Raw genomic sequence first — 20,791 nt, forward strand, 5'->3', positions numbered from 1 at the left:
AAGTCTGCATGGCTGGTTACTTAGCAAACACCTTACCTACTGAGCCGTCTCCCCAAGCCCATGTCCGTGGACTTACCCAGCAGCTCACCATACCCTCAGACACAGCACAATCCCAGGCATGTCTTGCCTCTCTGGCTGGAATCACATCAATTACAGAATGTGATTCTGAAGAATCAGAAACAAAAGGCCATTGATCTTGAATGAGTTACTGAGAGGACACACACACATACACACACACACACACACACACACACACACACAGACAACACATTCTAGAATACTCTTCCCTGAGCCTCTAATCCTAGGTGACTTCCCTCAAGACAAAAATAACTAAGGAATAGACTAGAAGCTCGAGGAGCCTGGGAAAGATGGCAGCTGGGAGCAGAGCTTTGTAAGATGTGATGGGTTTGTCAGAGTGCTGCTGTTTTAGCACTTTGCCAACATGGTATAGAAGGAGGCTGTGAGGAAATCTCCACCTAGCTGGGTGGTGGTGGCATATGCCTTTAATCCAGGGACTTGGAAAGCAGAGGCATCTCTAGGTTCCAGATCAGCTTGGTCCAGAGAGAGAGAGAGAGAGAGAGAGAGAGAGAGAGAGAGAGAGAGAGAGAGAGACGGACGGACAGACAGACAGATACAGACAGAGAGACAGAGACAGAGACACAGAGAGACAGAGAAAGACAGAGAGAGACAGAGAGACAGAGAAAGACAGAGAGAGACAGAAAGACAGAGAGACAGAGAGTTCTAAGATAGCTGGGGCTATACAGAGAAACCCTGTCTTAAAAAACAAAACAAAGAAATCCCCCAAACCAAACCAAACCAAACCATCAAGAACAGCAACAATGACAACAAGGGAAAGTAAAAACCAGTTGCCAGCAGAGGAAGAATTAGTGGCTCTGGGGGGTGGAATCCAACCACCTCAGACTCATGTGAGGAAAGAGTATTTATGTCTCAAGTGGCATCAAGTCCCCAGCGGTGAGGCCCAGCAAGACACTTCTCATCTGATCTCTCTTGGGACACTTGTCTACAAGTCATAAAGATCACTTACAAGAAACCACCTGCCATGACTAGGGGTCACATGCAAAGTTTCACATCAGTGCTGTGAAGGCTATGGGCACAGCTGCTGTGTCTTGGAAGGTGGCATTTAGCTTTGTAAGGACCTCTCCAGCTGCCGTGCAATGGGACAGCATCTTGCAAGCCCCACCAGCAATGTGTGAGTGCCCCGCAGCTCACACCCTTGCAGACAATTAGCACTATGTTGCTGTGTTGTTTTTTGAGCATTCTAGTATGAGAGTAAATATGCCTGTTCCCCATACAATCTTCTTACCTTCCCTTGTAAGGGAAAGGCTCTGCCTCTGGCTACCTGCAATCCAGAACTACTGGGAGCAGACACCATACGAATGCCTCATCTTCTTCTGACATTGTCCGTGAAGCCAGTGGATGTAAGAGTCAGGGCTTGGGAGACTAAAGGCACACTTGTTTGAGTTTACGTATTTCTTTAATGTGGTTTAAAATGGTTTTCAGCTCAATTACAGACAGAACCACGATAGTGTCATGATTTGGGTGTGAAGCGCCCTCTTGAGAAGTTAATATGTCACAGGCTTTGTCCAAAGCTCCTGGGTCCAGTTACTGAGTGCTGAGTATTACATGTGCTGTGACCTAATCAGATTTGTAAGCTGATGACATTATTAAAAAACACAGTGGAAAGTTCTGGAGATGAGGCCTGGTTGGAATAACTAGGTCACTAAACGTGTGTCCTGGAAGAGCCGTTTTCTGTCTCTTTCTGACTGCTCTGGCGTTCTCCCTCATCTCTGCTTCATACTGCATGGGGGTGGTTCTCTCTTACTATAGACCCTGAACCTTCATGATGTAGCAGTGCATGGGTGTCTGACAGGACCTCTCACAACCTCATCACTGTCTTAAATGCTCAGCTGTCACCCTGAGGCCTTGAGAGGAGGGCTGATGTCCATCAAGAAGGACGGACAGAGTGTGAGCTCCTGGAAGTTGCCAAGGCAAAGCCCTGCAGATCAGGGATCTGAACAGCGGAGGTGCAGATTCTTTCAGCTCCAGATGCCAGAACCAAGGGCAAGATTTCCTTAGCATCCAGGGCAAGGCTCCCTCAGAAGATGCAAGGTTAAAGGTCAAGGATCCCGTCCTGGGGAGTGGTACCACCCACAGTGGGCTAGGTCTTCCCACATCCATGAATATGTAATCAAGACAAAACCTCCTCCCCACAGACAAGCCAATTGCAGCCAACTTGACCTAACCGATCCCTCACTGAGGCCCTCTTTTGAGATAATTATAGGTTGTGTCTCGTTGACAAAGGTAACAGGCACAGGACACATTCTGCTCTCCCTCAAAAGCCTAGCTTGTCTACTGACATCTTAATGACCTGATTCCCAAGCCAGGTCACCTCATGAGGAGACGTGGATAACTAGAAAAAAAGCATCTGCACCGGGGAAGGATGCTACTGACATCCCAGGTGGCCGTGAGTGACACTGGCCTGGCCTGAGGGAAGCATTCACAACTGTAACATCAGGGGCTTTATGAGGAATGGAAATGAAGAATTTTCAAGCCAGTGCTGGTAGAAGTCTGAGACCAGCTGAAGGATCCCACATTCATGCTTTTGTGGCTTACCTCTGGGGAGGAGAGGGGCCAACCAAGCCCCTGAGATGAGTCAATGGAAGACAGGAGCAGGGGACAACCAGCAGCTCATGCCCACTCAACAGTATCGCCTTCACTTTATTGCAAATGCATCTGGGGAGACTCTTTGCAAGCATGACTTCCTGCGCATTCCCCACGCGTGAGGGCTGTGTGTGTGTGTGCAATAGTTCACAAGTGTGCAATATTTTTGTCCATGGACCCTAACACGATATCTGTTGCTTTTGTCATTTGCAGTCCTCCTTTGCCGAATGACCACTGAGTGGACATATGTGGTGTGCGCTGTGCTTGGTGTTTTCCGTCTTGGGCTCTAGACAGTTTTCCCTTTGAAGTATGCGTGGGTCTTCCCTCTCTCTCATCTCAGCTGTGCACTTCCTCAAAGTCTTGAGATGAATACATCATGCCCACCTCAGGCTGCGCTGGTCGGCTGGCTGGTCGGTCTTCCCACGCAGGGCTCTCCACTTGCTCCAGGGCCTCGGTAAACCAGGAACTCTGGGGTTTTGTGCAAATAATTTTCACATTCCTGTGGGCCTTTCCTCCGTGGGGGATTTGGATAAACATCAGGGCATCCTCGGAGCTTAGCTGCAGTGAAAACAAAGAGTTAGGCTACCTCCCCTAGGGCCTGGCCAGGCAGCAAACTGAACCACACTGAATGTCCTCCACTCAGGAGGTGAGGTGAGGTGCTCTCAGCCAGCTGCCTGTTAGCACCCCAGGGTGGCTCGCGGAGGCGGATGAGGAAGCTGCGGCCTTATAAGGTGTTCCAGTGGATTCTCCCAGCCACTAAGGAATGCAGGGGCTCCCATTGTCCCTAAGGAATAGCCTCCAGCCTCCTCCTTGTCCCATCTGGGACCTCGATGCTTTCTCTGGACCTGGAGGCCCTTTCCACAGCAGCTTCAGGGGTACCTAAAGATTGGCGACGAGTCCCTGCTGCCCAGAGTTCTCCCCCAGACTCTTCACAGGTATGTACACCTGTGTGGGTCTCTCAGATGTTTCCCATTCCCATGTCCAAACTCTTCACCGTCACTTCCTCTGACTCTGGTTCCCTCCAGCTCTCTGGCCTCACTTCAGATTCTACGTCCTCTCCCGTCATCTCTCCTCAATTCCCCTGGCTCTTGTCCCCTATCCTCCAATGGGCAGCTCCATCTTTTCTCTGTGTCAGGTCTAATCTCCTGGCGGTGCTACCCAGCTCTTCTTTCCAGTCTGTGTCCGCACTGTAGCCAGCACCCTCCTGGGCTTTCACTCTTGCCCCTCTTTAACACCCTCTGTAGGGGCCTAGTTTCTCATAAAGTCAACACTCACTATAAGACAGCCTTTCGGGCCCTGGCCGCCAGACATACACAGTGTGTCTGTTTAGAGATGACCAGGGTAACCACAGCAGCCTGATGCCCTACTGTTTCCATTAGAGAGAACCCATGTCTCTAGGCTAGTGAGTTGGATAGACAGCTGCACCCCATCCATGCAGTGTAGGAGGAAGAGATGGCCAGAGGCCCAAGACAAACCTGCCTGGCTATTGTGGAGAGCAGATAGTCTGCAGCACACACACACACACACACACACACACACACACACACACACACACACAGCCTAGCTCCTTTCAAGTTCCAGAAATAGGTCTGATCTTTGCAGTTAGGTGCTGGCCAGTACCGGGACAGACCGGAATCGAAGCCAGAGGAGCGTGTGGGGAAGGACACACTGGGAACCCTCCCCCATCTCCTGATCCACACAGTCTATGTGAGACAGGCCCATTGCTCATCCTGGGCGCCATTCAACGTCACACCTGCTCAGTCGTCTTGAAGCTCTACGGAGTCCTCTGTCCATTCTGTGATGTGATGTGCCTGACCTCCCACCATGTGAGTCACAGAATAAGGATGATGTCCCTGTGACAGGAGACTGAATAAAAGCTAGACCTGAAGTGTGGCTGGTCAAAAGAGGAGCCACGTCTGTGCTTAGGGTTCCTGCTATTCTGCAGGCTCACCTTCCTCAGCTTCCTGGCAGTTCTGATGCTGAGCCTCCAGTGTTCACTGGAGTACCCTGCATCCTCCAAAGCCACCTGCTAAAGGCATCCTGTATACCAAGTCCACTTCTTCATATGGCACCAAACCCCCATCCAGGCTTGAGGCCTGAGACCTACGCATTCTGCCTGACTCCCGAACAAAGGTCTAGAAGCCTTTGGGCTGGGATGCTCCCAGGCTCCTAGTCCTGTGGCAGCTCAGTGCAGGGAGTAACGGCAGTAGGGCACTGCTCAGCAGCCCAGGGACAGCAGAGCTGCTCCTTTCCAGGGTCTCAGCAGGTCCCCATGCCCCATGGAAGCCTTAGAAAAAGAAAATCGAAGATAGTCTCCAGGAGGTGGCACCACACACAGCAACCAGTGCTGCAGACACTTGGGGTGCTCCAGGCAAGGCCGGGTCAACATTTAATCTTCAGAATGTCTTTAATGTGACCTCCAATACAAAGATTTTAAATTTTTCATGAAGAAGAGCATGAAAAATTTAAAATTAAGGCCATTAAGAGTGACCTCCTGATAAACAAATGCTCAGGCGTAGTAGCCCCGGAAGCAGGGGACATTGGTGCTGCTCCCTGAGCATCCCCAGGGCTCACTAGCCAGAGCAGCCTTCATCCAATTAGGGCTGGCAGGTTTGGGGAGTGAATTCTGGGGTGGGGCGGTGGAGTTTGTTTGAGAGGCACATGTCAGGGCCTGTTGCTGCCTGGAACGCTCACTTTGGGTTCAGTTAGTTTGAATTTTTTATGTCTGCCCTCATGAAAAATTAACCCAGAGTGTTCTTACCCTTTCGCTGCACTTGGATTGATGAAGAGACCTTCTCACAGAGCTGAGTTGCACTTGAAACACATACAACAGGCTGGAAGCAGGAGGAGCCCATCCCCTCCTGCGTGAGGGCCTAGCTGGTCAGCTCTGGCCAGAGAGTGAGTGAGTGATGTCCATCCTGGCACTGCGTCACGGGAGAACTGAGCCTATGGCTTCAACTTAGTGGGTAACCCTGAAGATCATGGGATTCACCCGAATACCTTGGGGATATGCTCTGTCCAGCTCGGTTACAGCCATCACTGTGGTGATGCCCCAGGGTCGGTGGGGGGGGGGGCAGTCTAGACAGTCGCAGCCACAGGCAGGAGCACAGAGCAGTGAACGTATTCGCTCAAGCAGGCAGCTGCTTGGTTGACTTCCTCCTTTTATTCAGTCCAAGGCCCAGGCCATGAAATGGTGTTGACCGCATTCACGGTCTTTCCACCTCCATCACCATAGTCAAGACAAGTCACTACAACCTTGCCCGCTGGCCAACCGGATCTACATCATTCCTTCTGGACACCCTCTTACTAGGTGATTTTTGTTTGTGTCATACTGACAGGTGCAACCGACCGGCACAAACTCCGGGACAGAAGATCCTGCCTTGTCTACACTTCAGCAGTCCCATAAGAGGGAAGGCTAAGGGTCAAGTTAGAGTCACAACACAGGACTCAGTACTGGCCTGGAGATGAAAAAAGAGCCATGTTCCAAGATTGAGGCAGCGTCTTCCACTAGACAAGGAAGGAAGGGGAGAAAGAACCTGTAGTTTCAGAAAAATACACCCTGCTCCACTGGGGTGTTCATTCAGTGAAGCTCCTTTGCACATCTGACTTCTGGAACTGTCTTAAAAACTAGAAGGAAGGAAAGAGACGAGCCTAAAGGAAGTCAGTTCTCCGCGAGCATGCTGAGAATCACACAGATCGAGACACCTTTGGCTGAGAGGCTTCTGCTATGCAGGCTAAGAAGAAAAGGTCCCTGTGGACTCCCTCTTGTAAGGAGGATGAATCAGGCTGGGTCTGCCCTGCCCCCTCCCTCCCAGCCTTTGGTGTGCCTCCTCTCTGAAGGAAGCATCTTCTAGAGGGAACCCTGAGTCCCCAGGCCAGGGGAAGCCCTTGTTCCCTGCCTTACTGAGGAAGGGAGTTTCCTCCTTAGGGTCCATCTCACTTCCCAGCCCCAGCACACAGCGAGTGAAGCCACAGCCCTGATTCCCCCAGAGCGTCCCCTTCATACTGGTCTTAACACCAGTAGCATCTGAGCTGAAAATAGAAACTTAGGACCACACCACACCAAGACTGGAGACAACAGGAAAATCTGATCATTCCAGAGGCCGGTGCTGGATTTGCTCAGAGGGTCATTGCTCAGACCCCAGAGCTCATTCTTCTACCTCTGGCCAGTGCAGCTTCCTTCTCCTGTCATCATGTGTCATCCATGTGACACCACTCTGTCCCTGTGGTGCTCTTCTACACTCTCCTGTGATGTACCTTATAGTGATGTAAAGGCCTTTGGAGCTCACCTCTAAGCAAGCTCTGGAAGCAGGGCTGTGCCCCTCCCACATACCAGATACAAGCAGGTTGTCTCTAAGTATCTTTCAAGGCCACTTGTCTAGGGATGGGGAGACCCCCAAATTCTGTGACAGAGGGGCATGAAATTAGCAAGGCAGCTCGCAAGAGAAACTCAGCATCCGTGAGAACAAACAGAAGGTTTCCACTGTTTATCCCATCACATGTGGTACACAACCCTACAGTGGGAGAGACAAGCCTCAAGTTCAACCACGGAGCGAAAGCTTCCCCAGATGGTTTCTCTGGATGGTGTGAGCCCTGGTTTAGTGATGTCGCCTCTGTCTGCTCCTGTGTGTTAGATGGGAGAGAGGCTTTGCTTAGACTGAATCTGCAACTCCAGTTGCTTCAACAGCGTTCATCAGTAGGTATCTGCTGAATGTTAGTAAGACCAATTTTATGATGCTTTACCATCTATGATCTACCTATCCATCCATCTATCATCTATCTACCTATCTACATAGCTATCTATCTATCTATCTATCTATCTATCCATCCATTTATCTTTCTATTTATCCATACATTTCCATCTATCTCTATCTATCTATCTATCTATCTATCTATCTATCTATCTACCTATGTATCTATCTATCTATTCAGCCATCTATCTGTCGTCGTCGTCATCATCATCATCATCATCATCATCATCATCACCATCTGTCTGTCTATATACCATCAATCTCCATTCTTTTACTTTGACTTGCTATATATTTAACAAAACCACCCGTTCCAAGCCTTAGCTGTGGCTATGGTACACTGTTCTACAGACTGTACACAGCAAACCCTCCCAGGCTCTGAGGAACATCCTAAGATACTTTGCTCATCAGTGCTTGCAAATTGAAGTTCATTGCTCCCTACCCAGATGCTTTGCTCCCACAACTCGGTTGTCAACATCACTTCAGTAACAGTGGGTTTAGTGGAGCAACCGAGGCCAGGTCATCGTATTGCCCACGCCCTCAATACCAGTACATTCTTACAGCTGTACCTGCTGTGCCTTCAGAACACATAGTCATCATCTCCGGAGACCCGCTCCAGATCCTCGCTGTGTGTGGATGGTACAGAATCAGTCACTCTCAGCTCGGAGGGAGACAGCGACCCAGGCCTGCGCAGCCAGTCCAATGTCCACTTGACTGCAGCTGGGAGGTCACTGTCCAGAGCCAGCACTGGGCTTCCCTGAACTATGAGCTGAAGATATTGCTCATGCTCCTCTCTCAGGTGAGCCACTGAAGTGTGGGATGACGCCCTTATTGCTACTGCCACCCACCCTGATAATAGAGCCGAGCTGAGGAAATCTAAGCTGAAAGGCAGAAAGAGATACACGCCCACACACAAGGCTACAGCTCGAGAGTTCCAACAGCATGGTGAACAGGGACGGAGCTTCATCACAGGAAGCTGTGTGCTCTGTTTTCTGGGGCAGCAAAGCATCGCTATTTCAGAGGTAGGCTGCAAGCCACTCTTCCTCAACCCTAGCTGAGCTTGGGCCCCGAGTCTCATCCTTATAGTTGCCTCAAAGTATGGTTACTAAGAGGCAAGGCTTTGCCTTTCATAGGACTTACAAAAGTGGGTAGCTACCTCCCAAGGCAATCAGTGCCCACAGCCAGGGAGGGATGCAGTTCTATACTGCCCTTCCCCTGGTCCTCACAGCACAATAAGTGTGCCTCCCTCAGCCCACGCTTTCCCGTGTTCACTCTGTCCTTCAATCTCACACCACTCTTGCTCAATTTTAAAACTTAAGTTCAAATTTTACCTGCTTCATGCATCGCACTCAGAGAGGCCTTAACGGGTGTTAGCGTCCAGTGTAGCCTGCTTGCTAAGAATCCACCACACTTTTGTGAACTTAACTCACGTATTAACCGCCATCTGAGGTCCAGCCTAGACACTGGGTCACAGCCAGTACTTACTATTTGCTTAGTAAGTATTTGGCATACAGGAAGAAAGCCTGGGTCCCCAAAGGTTAGACACACTGCTCAAATGACAAGGCACAGGAGGCTGGCCCTTTGCTGAGGAGGGGTGCTTCCCATGTGTGCTGTCTGGTATCGGTCAGCATGATGCTGGCATTTCCCTCCCCATGGCCTCTGGCTCAGAATTAGTGGGGAACACTGAAGGAGATGCTGAGAGCAGTGGGCTGCATGCAAGGCTCCAGGAGGTTTTTCTCCAGGGTTGAGTCCTCTGAGGGAACAGGAATGGTGTGCCTTTCGCTTCATCTCCTGTTGGCCCCAGTTGGCAAGCAGCAGGATTCCACACCAATTCAAAAGCTACACAGCCTGTAAGTGATTTCAACTTCTGCTCATCCTACTGCAAACTGAACACAAAGTGGTGGTGGGGGGGGGGTGGGGCATCAGCAGGGCTGGCACTGTGTGGTGTTTTTTTCCAGGGGGGAGTTAGGGCAGTCAGCTGGCTGCCTGATAGAGATGCATCCTGGGAGGTTGTCTGTGACTTGTGCTAAGGCTCCCAGATCCCTGTGGCTGTGCTGATATGTGTTGTGTGCAGGACATGGTGCTCTGTGTGACATGCATTGGTCACACAGCCCACCCAAAAATGCTACAGCTTGTCTCGGCCAAAACAGATCAAGTTGCATGAGGCTCTCACCCAACCCCAGAGTTGTTAGAGGTTAGTCCATTCCCGAAAGGTTTGGGACACTGTGTGTGTGTGTGTGTGTGTGTGTGTGTGTGTGTGTGTGTGTGTACACGCATATGAACCTGTGTACATTGGAGGCCGGAGGACTCCTTGGCTGTGTGACTGGGGACTCAGGCATGGTCCAGCTTGCACTGTGAGATGGGTTCGTCTCCTGGCTTGGTGCTGCTTTGCTAATGACTAAGCCATCTTCTCAGTGAGCTGACACACACTTTCATATGAAGGAAAGAAGACACTGAAGGGAAGGGGGAAGGAAAAGAAAGGTGAGTCATCAAAAGCCCGTGGCTTAGACCCCCTGACCCTGGAGTCAGAAGCATCCAGGCACGAGTGGCTCGGTGTTAAAGCTTCTCAGGCCCCATAGCTGTGGAACCATGGGATCGGTGGAGGGGGGAAACTCCCTTCTGTGTTGCCATGGACATGAACAGATCATAGAGGAGCAAGTGTGGCTTCTGTTTTGAGTTCCCAGCCTCTGTTGCTATTAGGTTTGACATATTTACTAAAAAGAATCAAATCACATACATCGAACGCATTTTATCCGCATTTTATCAGCAGCACTTAGGGCTAATTTCCCCCTCAATCCCACGAAGGTTTGTTGCATGGATACATTTCTTTAAGGCTCCATGTGATTTCAGATCAGCAGTATGTTCTGGAAGGGGCCATGAGGTTGTCAGAGCTTGACTGACAGGAGGAACTTCACCTTCCTAAGTGTCTTAGGGAGAAGAGAGAACGGAGTACCAAGCACAGCCCAGGAGCAGGCTGATGTGGTGAGGACTTGGGAGCCCTTGCCTTCTCCTGCTGTGAATAGGATCAAGGTGCTGTGGGAGGGCTGCTTGAGAGCAGGGTGTTCATGTGCTCTGGGCTGCTCGCCTCTGCCCTGGAAATGCCAGGCTTCTGGGGCCCTGGGTGCCAGCTGTCAGTCAGGGATGGGAAGGAAGGTTGTGAGGAAGGAGGAATGCTGGATCTCATGACCACCTGCCTGTGAGCAGACAGCAGCAGCCCTCCAGCCTCAGCAGCTGTAGCAAAGGGTGCGCTGGGGCTCCATCCATACCCAGCCACCCCCTCATCCATGAGACCAGATGCTGCACGAGTCAGACAGTGTGGGACACAAGTTCCTGCATGTTGGGAAATGTCAGCGAGCACCGAATGACCACAGCAACCGTGAGTAAGTAACCCCGTCCGTGAGCGCATGAGACACCTCTCCCAAGTCAGGATGCTGCAGTCAGCACTGCCCAGGAATTTAGCTTTTGTGTCTGTTTTACATGTAAGTCACACGCTCACAGGCTGAGCATGTAGCAACAAGAGGCCAAGGGCTGCCACATATGTCTTTAATGTTTCTTAATATCAGTTGTGTAATTGTGTATCACGTGTGTGTGTGTGTGTGTGTGTGTGTGTGTGTGTATGTGTGTGTGTAGGCAGAAGTGGTCCCTACAGCTAGATCTACCAGCAGGTGTGAACTGCCTAGTGTGGGTGCAGGGAACTCTGGTCTTCTGAGAAAGCAGCAAATGCTCTTAACAGCTGAGTCAGCATACTCCGTGATCCTACCCAAGGGTGCCCCACACTGTCTGGCAGTGTGATGACTCTGACCTCTGACTTTTGGTTCTTCCAGAAAGAGAGTTGGAGGTAAGATAGATGGTTGTCTTGTTTTAGCAGAATGAGCCCTAGACCCTCCAATATATGGTCAGTGTATGATCCTGTGTTCACAGGAGCTTGCTGATGCAAGAGCCAGCCCCACAGACCAGCAATGACAAACTGCCTATACATATAAACTCCACAACAGTCTGGAACGGTCCAGAAAACCAAATGCTTTGGGGTCCTTTGCAAAAAAAAATCTCAGGAGCTGTTGTTTTTCCTGTAACAGCAGCAGCAGCAGAAGTACATGCATAATTTAAAAACCATATATTTTCAATTACTGTGAGTGTCCCAAACAAGAATCTCTCTCTCCCTCTTTTTCTCTTCTGGTGAATCTTAAGCACAACCAGGTGATCATTAAGATCTCGCTTGTGTTGACATTTTCTTCAGCTCTGAAACCAAGATAAATTTTCTTAGTAGTAAATGAGACCTCTTGGGAAGAGAGTTGCAATAAAAATGATTTAAGCACTTTTCCTAGCAAAGGAAGGGAAATGAAGAGAAAAGGCAGGAGAAACAGAGAGATCTCAGTTTTACGCCTTGCTTTAGAATCAAAGTCATGGCCAATGTCCCACTGAGATGAAAATGAATCCAAGATGGAGCTGGGCAGACGATGAGTCTTTTGAGATGTATTGGGACCACACTCTCCACAGTGCGTGGATATTCCCGGCTCAAACCTACCACGTTATCCTAAGCCCTGGGCACTGTTATCTCAAACATCAGATAGAGGTTCCGATGTGATCTCATTACTACCAAATTAATTCAGGTCCTAGAAGGATGCTTGGTCACTCTTCCAGAAATAACAGAGAGGCAGCGAAGTCAGGAGCCTGATTTTTTTCCAGAGAGAACAGTTACATGACCAGCCTCCTATCGCTGAGATTCCAGGCTCCAGGAAAATGCCACACAGCTGCGACCTTGTGACCTGGCTTGCAGGCATTCCCAACCCACATCTCAGGAGCCATTTATTTCTCTTTAAACTCTTAAACATATGATTTTTTTTTATTTCTTGCGAGTTTGATTTAAAACTTCCTCGTCTGACTCTCCAAATACTTAAAATACATATACAACTTAGACAGCTTAATTCATTGTCAACCGAGGCAGCTAAGAGCAGTTCCTCATCGTAAATGACTTCCTATGGCCACTCTCAGGCTCCCAGTGGCTGGCCAAGGGAAGTTCACAGCTCCAGGCTCTTTTTCGATCCAGGTGAGGAATGAAGACTCACAGCTCTGTCCCATGGGGACACTAAGACATGTACATCCTCCTCATAAGATGTAGATTTTATGACAAGAGTCAAGCCATGTCCAGATGGCAGGGCCCCACACTCTACCTTCCTTTGCTTCTACATCCAGGTGTTTGAGCAATAAATAAAATTAATAGTCACCTGTATTTTTCCCAAAGCAAATCCTCTGCTCTCAAAATGTCCCACGTAACTTTTCTTTGCCCCATGATAAAAGCCTTTGGAGCATTTCATGGAATTACCGTTAAGGAGGATGTGGGGCCACATGGCCTGGGCTGGATTTCAACAGTGCAGACTGCCCCGGTGAGGTTTGGGAAAAGACACCTAACACTTCAGAACTTGAATCCTGGCCTATGTAAGGTGAAGTGCAGTATTAACTGACCTCCCTTCTCTACATAGAATTAGGTTGGGCCATGCTCAGCCTGTGACAGCTGTTTGAAAAGCTTTCACTGTGACTATTCGATTGGGCAGCTGTCTCAGCTATTTGTCCGTATTGACATCAGGATTTTACAACCCCAGAGGCTGAGTCAGGCTGTAGAATAAGACTTCTTGCTTTGTCTTTCATAAAAGGCTCTATTTGATGCCTTTATTCCTGTGCCTCCAGGAAGTGCACCTTAATTTTTTTTAACTCCTATGGCCACCACCATCACCACCACCACCGCCACCACCATCACCACCACCACCACCACCACCATCACCACCACCACCAACACAACCACCACCACCACCACCTCTACCACTGCCATCACCACCACCACCGCCGCCACCATCACCATCACCACCACCGCTGCCACCATCACCACCACCACCATCACCACCACCACCACCATCACCACCATCACCACCACCACCATCACTGCCATCACCACCACCACCACCACCACCACAACCTCTACCACCACTACCACCACCACCATCACCACCACCATCACCACCACCACCACCACCACAACCTCTACCACCACCATCACCACCACCATCACCACCACCACCATCAATCAGTATTGACAAGGTACCACACTGTATCATAATCTAACCTTGAGCTCAGCAATCCCATTTCACTCCCCCAAGTACTAGGCTTAAAGGCATAGGCCACTTGCCTGGCTTTTTTTTGTGTGTGTGTGCCTTAATCATAAGGCACACATAACACAAATTCCACAACTGAAGGTAACTCTTGTGGCTTGTGCTCTTGGCTCATACTTCATACTATTGCATGAAACATATGGGTCCAGGTGAGGAGAGAGACAGGTGGTAGAAGCAAGCAGCAGACTGAATGTGTGTGTGTGTGTGTGTGTGTGTGTGTGTGTGTGTGTGTGTGTGTGTGTGTGAATTCTGTGACAGGCTGGTAGGTATATGGCTTTCCAGTGTCATTCTTTAAAGAACCTTCAGCATGTGCTCTGCCTAGCCCTCACAATTCGCAGGGCAATGTTGAACAGAACTGGCAGGTTAAAAATAATGAGTTCATTGAGGTATAGAGAGATGCTACAAAGGCTAAGAGCATATGCAGCTTTTCTGGAGGACTTGAGTTTGGTTCCAGCACCCACAGCTGGGCAGCTTCAATGCCCATAACTCCAGTTCTAGGGGATCTAGCTCCCCCTTCTGGCCACTATGGCACCTTCTGTCATTTGCACCTATACACGATATACAAACATTCAGACATATAAAAACAAAAACGAATCTTTTAAACCTCAGTCCATCACATTCATCTATCCATTTATTGATTTGAAAGACACTCAAGACTGTTTCCTTCATGCCGGGCCCCCACCCCTCAGTGCTGAGAAAGTGGGTTTGAACACTCCAGCTTTTGATGAGAGAAGCTTGGGGGGGGGGGCAGCCATGTCCTTGAAGGAACACCTAGAAAAGGAAGCCAGAGGGAAGCTTTGAGTAGAACCCCAACTGCTGAGGAGGGCACCATCATCCAAAGGTCCTGGAGAGTGTGGCGATCCAGGAGGGGACAGAAAGCACAGGATTTGGCTTGCCTTCGTGGTGTTCATATGTGTGTTGTGTTTTTGTGTGGATGAGAGATAGGCTCCACACCTTTCTTGTGTTCTCTGTCTCCCCCTGTCTCTCCCTCTGTCTCCCTCTATCCCCCAGAACATCCTCTGGCTTGCTATCTGCCTCTCTCTGCTTCCCCGCCCCCACACTTTCTGCCTGTCTCCCTCTATCCTCCGGCTCTTTATGTCTTTTTCTCCCGCCCTCCTTCAGTCTCTGTCTCTCCCTCCCCTTCTCTCCTCCTCTCCCACTGGTCCGCTGTCAACTCTGTCCTGACCCTCAGGTGGTCTTAGTTTTCTGCCAACTTCCAAGCTTCCCTCTCCCCACACAGGACCTCCCACAAGCACTGGGCTCTCTCTTTTCTCCCTAGATTCACATGAAACCCAACGACAGGGGAAGCTCTGTTCTGCCTACCATTGGTCCAGCTGATAGATGGCCCCTCTCTGTCCTTGGCTTCTCAGGCGACAGGTTTGTGATTTAAAGAGATGAGCCGCACTGGACCAGTCTCCTTTCCTGGCATGCCTGTGGCTGCTGGGATGAGACCGAGGGTGTATCTCATCCTCCTCTGTAGCTCCTGCTGCCAGGAAGATCCTCCCACGTGGATCAGGTACGCGGGGAGTATTGCAGTTTCTCACTGTGTCCTAAAGCAAGCGGATGAAGCCCCATACTACAGCACAGGCCTGTAGATACTCCTACCCAGGCAGGCTGAGAATGGAAGGCTGCTCTACCTGTGTGCCTCGGTGAGGCGGGTGATGCTGTAGCTATGCCAGGGTAGTCAGAGCCTCTCACAGGGCCCCAGCTGTGGCGGAGCTGGCTCCTACACGGGGCTGCCAGGCATGTGCTGTCCAGCAGACGGGGATGACCAGACAGCTTTTCCTTGATGGAAGTCTCCTTCTGCTTGCCCTTCCAGATTTGAGACTGAGGTCACCATCAACACTTATAGGGATCCCCACACCCACCCTTACACAAGTTCACACCATCAACACCTATAGAGATCCCCACACACACCCTTACACAAGTTCACACAGTTACTCAGGGGCCCTGTGATGACACGCCAAGTGAAAGCCACTTAAGACAGAGCATATTTATGTTGCTCATGATCAGTGGGCTTGGAAGCGAGACAGGACAGGAAGTGAGCTGAAACCCTGGGTGTTCACTCATCAGCAACCAGTTTCTTCCAGCAAGGCTCCCCCAAATAGCATCGCCAGCTGTGGGGTCTGCGTTCAAGCACATGAGCATGTGTGGATGGGAGCAGTTCACATCCAAGCCATCCCAGTGCCTTCCTACAGCCTTTCTTAGCAATCACAGCAGCTTTGAGGCAGGTAAATGACAAACCCACTGTTTCACATTTACCGTGTTGATGTGTGACGATTTCTTTAAGTAACTTCACCCTCCCCTCCAAAAAAAGGTGATGTCATGAGGTTGACAGGGTCTATCCTTTTTCTCCTGACTCCCCCCAGGCATGTTCTGCAATGAATGTTCATGTCCACCATTAAACACCCTTATAAGCAGTGACTATCTGATTTTGTCAAGTCTTCCTTGTTGTCGGCCTCTCTCAGTGTCAGCTCTGCTCCCTCGCGTGCTATTGCGTCTGTGGCTCGCATAGGTGTGATTCTCCAAGACGTGTTGCAAGGACATCGTATAACTGACTTGAAACCTGTTGCTTGTGTTTCGCACGTGGGCTAATGCTTAGCAGGACTGATAGATGTTTCATGAGGGCATTTTACACCTCCACTTGTAGGTGAGATTTAGCTAAATTCCTTTGTCTGGCTTGGTCATTGCCGTGTGTTGGCCTTAGGGTTGTCCTCACCTTGTAAAATTAATTGGGAGCATGTTTGTGTTGTTACATTCTTGTGAACAAGAAAATCGCCTGTTTCTTTATGGTTCAATGGCCTCATTCACAGTTCCTCCTGGTCTCCGTGATAGTTTTATGAGCGAGGATCATTTGCCGTTGTGGAGATGGGGCTGTGGAGATGGTAATAGTACGTGGAGCCTTTCTGGGAACCCTGCCATGTCACTGGATTGCTCAGTACATGGTGTCGAATGTTCACCACAGAGTAGAAGGACACAGGACTCAGCATTTGCCCTGCAGGGGTCAATGTTCCTTGGAGATGTAAAAGTTCAAGGGAGAGAAAGCCTGAAAGGTAGAGACAGAACCAGGGTTGGGGCTGCCGGCTTTTGTCTCAGCTGCAGCGATCAGAGGTTATAACTCCTCGGGTGGTGGTGGTGGGGGGGGGTGGCAGGCACCCATCTGCAGCGGAGAGGGCAGGCGGAGAAGCCTCCTGATCTGTGTGAATGTCCTACTGTGTCCATGCATTTTCTGAACCTATTTTCAAGCTCCCATCAATGTCCCTATCTCACTTGCCCCTAGGGACACAGCCAGGTCTCTTCTATACTACACAAGGCCCTAGGCCTGGCTGGACGGCTGGTTGCCATGGTTTCAGACAAGCTGAAAGTAGGGGCTCTAAGGATCCCCCCTAAGAACCTTCAATAGAAAGCATCTCAATTAAAGGGACTCCCAGACAGATACGATGTGATTTCCAAATGAGCCAGAGGCAGAGTTTGGTCTTCAACCTCCTTGTCTGTCTAGACTCTATAGACAAGAGTCTGTAAGACAGGAGACTCATGAGGAGGGTACATAAGAGAGGAGATAATTAGAAATGTTACGTTGTTTCTTTTAGCATTTCTTCTATTGGTTTTTTTGTGTAAATGTGAGGGACTTTACTCCTAGCCTAAACTCAGTACATTTGGAAACACAATGAAATGTTTTTCCAAAGTTATTTCCACCCTCGCTTTGAAGTGTGTTAACTTCTTATCCTTCCTGCTGGCCCAAAGCTCTGGTGCAAGTTCTTTCTCCTCTGTCTGCCACCACACTCTCACACGTATTCAGAAGCCCCCGTGTCTTTGCTGCCATGACCTTGAACTGCTGTTGGTAACTCGGGATGGTAGCAAACAGCCTTGGGCACTATAGTGCTGTCTCTGTAAACTTTTGTGGAGACACAGTCGGTGCGTGTGGACACACTCATAAATCAGCCCTGTCACGCTGCAGGAGAGGGCTGGGTGAAGATGGGGAGGTCCCACTACCGTCGCCTCAAGCCTCCCTCTCTTCCTGACATTATTCAGATCCAGGTGCATGGCCCCATAGATAGCCAGTATCTTGTGTTCCCTTGTTTTTCTTTTTCTTCCTTTTTTTTTTTTAACTCCGTAATTCTCACCTGTAGCAATGTTATGGCCTGACTTATTCCAAAAGGGCACTGGGGGTGTTTTATATCATTGTGTTTGTCACAACAGGGGATATGTGTGACTACCTGATATGACCACCTTTTGGTGGAGGACACTGTTCTTCTTGTCTTACACTGCCCCAGAACACTCTAGAAAACCAGCCAGCACGTGACGTTCTTCCCAACTCTGTGATTTCATGTGTTTAATTATTTGTTTATGATTTGAGGTGTGTGTGTATGTGTGTATGCACGTGTACACATGTTGTGTATGTACTTGTTAGTGCATGTGTGCCTGTGGAGGCCAGAGGCAGACACTGAGCCTTTCCTCTATGAGACTGGATTTCACTGTCACAGAACCTGAAGCTTCTTGATCTGACGAGGCTGGCCGGCAGCCAATGAGTTCCAAGAGTCCGTGTGTTCCTGTGTTCCCTGTCTGCCATGCTCAGCACTGGGGCTAGACGTGTGCTCTGCCACATGGCCAGCTGCTTGGATGTGCTCTGGGGACCTAAACTCAGGCTGTCCAATTGTGTGACAGGCACTTGACACAAATGAGACATTTCCCCAAGCCCCACATGTGTTTATAAGGATACCAGGGTTTTCATAAGGACACTGTGTTCAAGTCCTGATGTGGTCTGATGTCATCTGATTTGATGACATCTGCAAAGAGTGTACTCTGAAAGGTCACTTGCAGACACCAGGGTTAGGACATACCATATCTCTTAGGCAGATGCAATCAACTCAAGACAGGGAGTTGTGCTTGTGAAACAGCGTTCATGTCTGAGGCATTTTGCAAATGGCTTTTTAAATGTCATCTTTGTTTTCCAAGCTCAGGATGGGTCAGCGTGTCTATGGTTCTGGTCTGGGCCTCTCCAGCTCCCCCTCCTTGTCTGCACACACAGCTGATTACACTGCCCCCCATTTTCTCCATCCCTGGACGCTTCCAACACCGTGTGCCTCTCCCTGTATGTCCTGACAGTAGGTGTCCATCCTGATCCCCCACTTCCAACTTTTGCCTCTTTCCCTCAATCTCTTTGTATATTTGACTTCTTATTGCTCCAGTTTCTGTTAACTGCCCCTCCCCAGATGGAGCACCTCTGGTCCTCTGAGTAACACGACCTCCCTGGGGCTCCTTGACGTCGCCTTCTCTACATGGCATCTTATTGCTGTCATATGAACCTGCTCCCTGCCCACCTCTCCCCTGAGACGCAGACTCCAGACAGACAGAGCCCTGGACTTTGGATCTGTCTTGATTTTAGACTACCTGGCACCTACAGGGCTCAATCACGGACCAATGCCCCTTTTTTGTTCTGTGAGCTATTCAGGCCTAGGGTAGACAGCCCTGACTCTTTGTCACAAGGTGGGGCCAGGATCTGCAGAGATAAAGAACTGGAGTGCAGGAGTGTAAGCATTCAGAGTGTGAAAGGTTCCTAGGAGTTGTTCATTTTGGGAAAAGGTAGGGCGTGGAGCTCATGCTAACGATAATATAGCTCCCGTGTTTTCTTAAATTCAATAACATACCATCCACAAACAAGTCTCCATGTCGCATTCCCACCAGTTCAGACATCCATGCAATGCATTCCCAAACAACATGATTTTTAAACACAGATCAATTTATTCAGTAATAAAACCTTTATCATTATGGTAAATGGGAAGCTGAATGGGTTTCCCATCTACAGTAAGTAGGAGGTAATCCTCGAAGCCAAATAAAACAAAATAAAACAAAGCAGCGCTCATTGCATTCTGACTGCGTGGTGAAGTCTCTGGAAACAAGCTGGGCTGTCGGACTGCGGGAGGGCAGGCAGGGCAGCTGTGCGCTACAGCGAGGCGAGATGTTACTGATGACACAGGCTGTGAATGCACGTGCTCACATACGTGGAGGCTGGATGTCAACGTCAGGTATCTTCCTTAATTTATTTCCACCTTCTTTTGAGTCAAGGTCACTCTATCAACCTAGAGCTCTCCACGTCAGCGAGACTGCCTGGCCAGAACGGTTTGCAGAGCCACGGGACTTCATCCCTCACGGGATGGCCTTACATGTGTACACTCAGTGTTTTCACATGGCTGCTAAAGCTGAAACTCTCATCTTCAAACCTGCGTGGTGAGCATGTGACTCACCGAGGTCAATGTGTGTCACAGAAGCATTAGAGGGCAGTGCCGTCTCCTGAGCTTTACCTGCAGTGGAAGAGGCACAGGTCAGGTGAGCCCATCAGGCCAGCATGAAGGCACCTGGCTGGTGTCTGTGCATTCAACTGGGCCTTTCTGAGAAAGTGGCTGGTCCACAGTGCCCTGGTGCAGGCCTCAGAGCCACCAATGGGGAGGGCTGCGTGTCATCTTGGTCGTCTTGGACCCTGTGATCCTGCAAGGTGGTTTCTGTGGCACAGTTTTCACCGCCCAGAACTGCCAAGTACAGGCGCCTCTCTCTCTCTCTCTCTCTCTCTCTCTCTCTCTCTCTCTCTCTCTCTCTCTCTCTCACACACACACACACACACACACACAAATGCTGCTAGTGTAGGAAAGAGTGGGACAGTGGGATGAGTACATCCTAACGTGCTTTCCCAATGCTGCCCCGTGCAGGTCTCTTCAGCTGTCAGAACAAGATGATGGCTTGTGAGGCAGAAGCGATGTGCTGAGGAGAAGCACCTAGACTCAGCGAATACGCACCATGTGGTGCCATCCATATCTGTGAGACAAGTAGGCCAGCCTGTGACGACAACAGCATTCCGGTGGTTGTCTGAGTTCTGCAGGGGGCATGAGAAGGTGTTCCTGGGTGATGACAGTGCTTTGTTTGACTGCAGGACCAGCCCTGCCCATGGATGCACTCGCCATCCTCACTGGACTGTGCTCTTCAGAGGCGTGCGCCTGATTTTACATAAAACTGCCTCAGTTAACTTGGTTTAAGACAACTCAACGCATGTTATGTCTCCTCCTCAAACTCTGCACACTTAAAAATACTCTAAGCACCACACTCTACCATCTCCTGTTTGCACACAATGTGTCTTTGCTAAGGATAGAAAGGGATTTTGTGCCTTACAGTCCCAAGGTACTACACATCACAGATGGGGATCTG

The sequence above is a fragment of the Acomys minous genome (genome assembly GCF_964271855.1).
Source record: "Acomys minous genome assembly, chromosome: 3".
Classification (NCBI taxonomy): Eukaryota; Metazoa; Chordata; class Mammalia; order Rodentia; family Muridae; genus Acomys; species Acomys minous.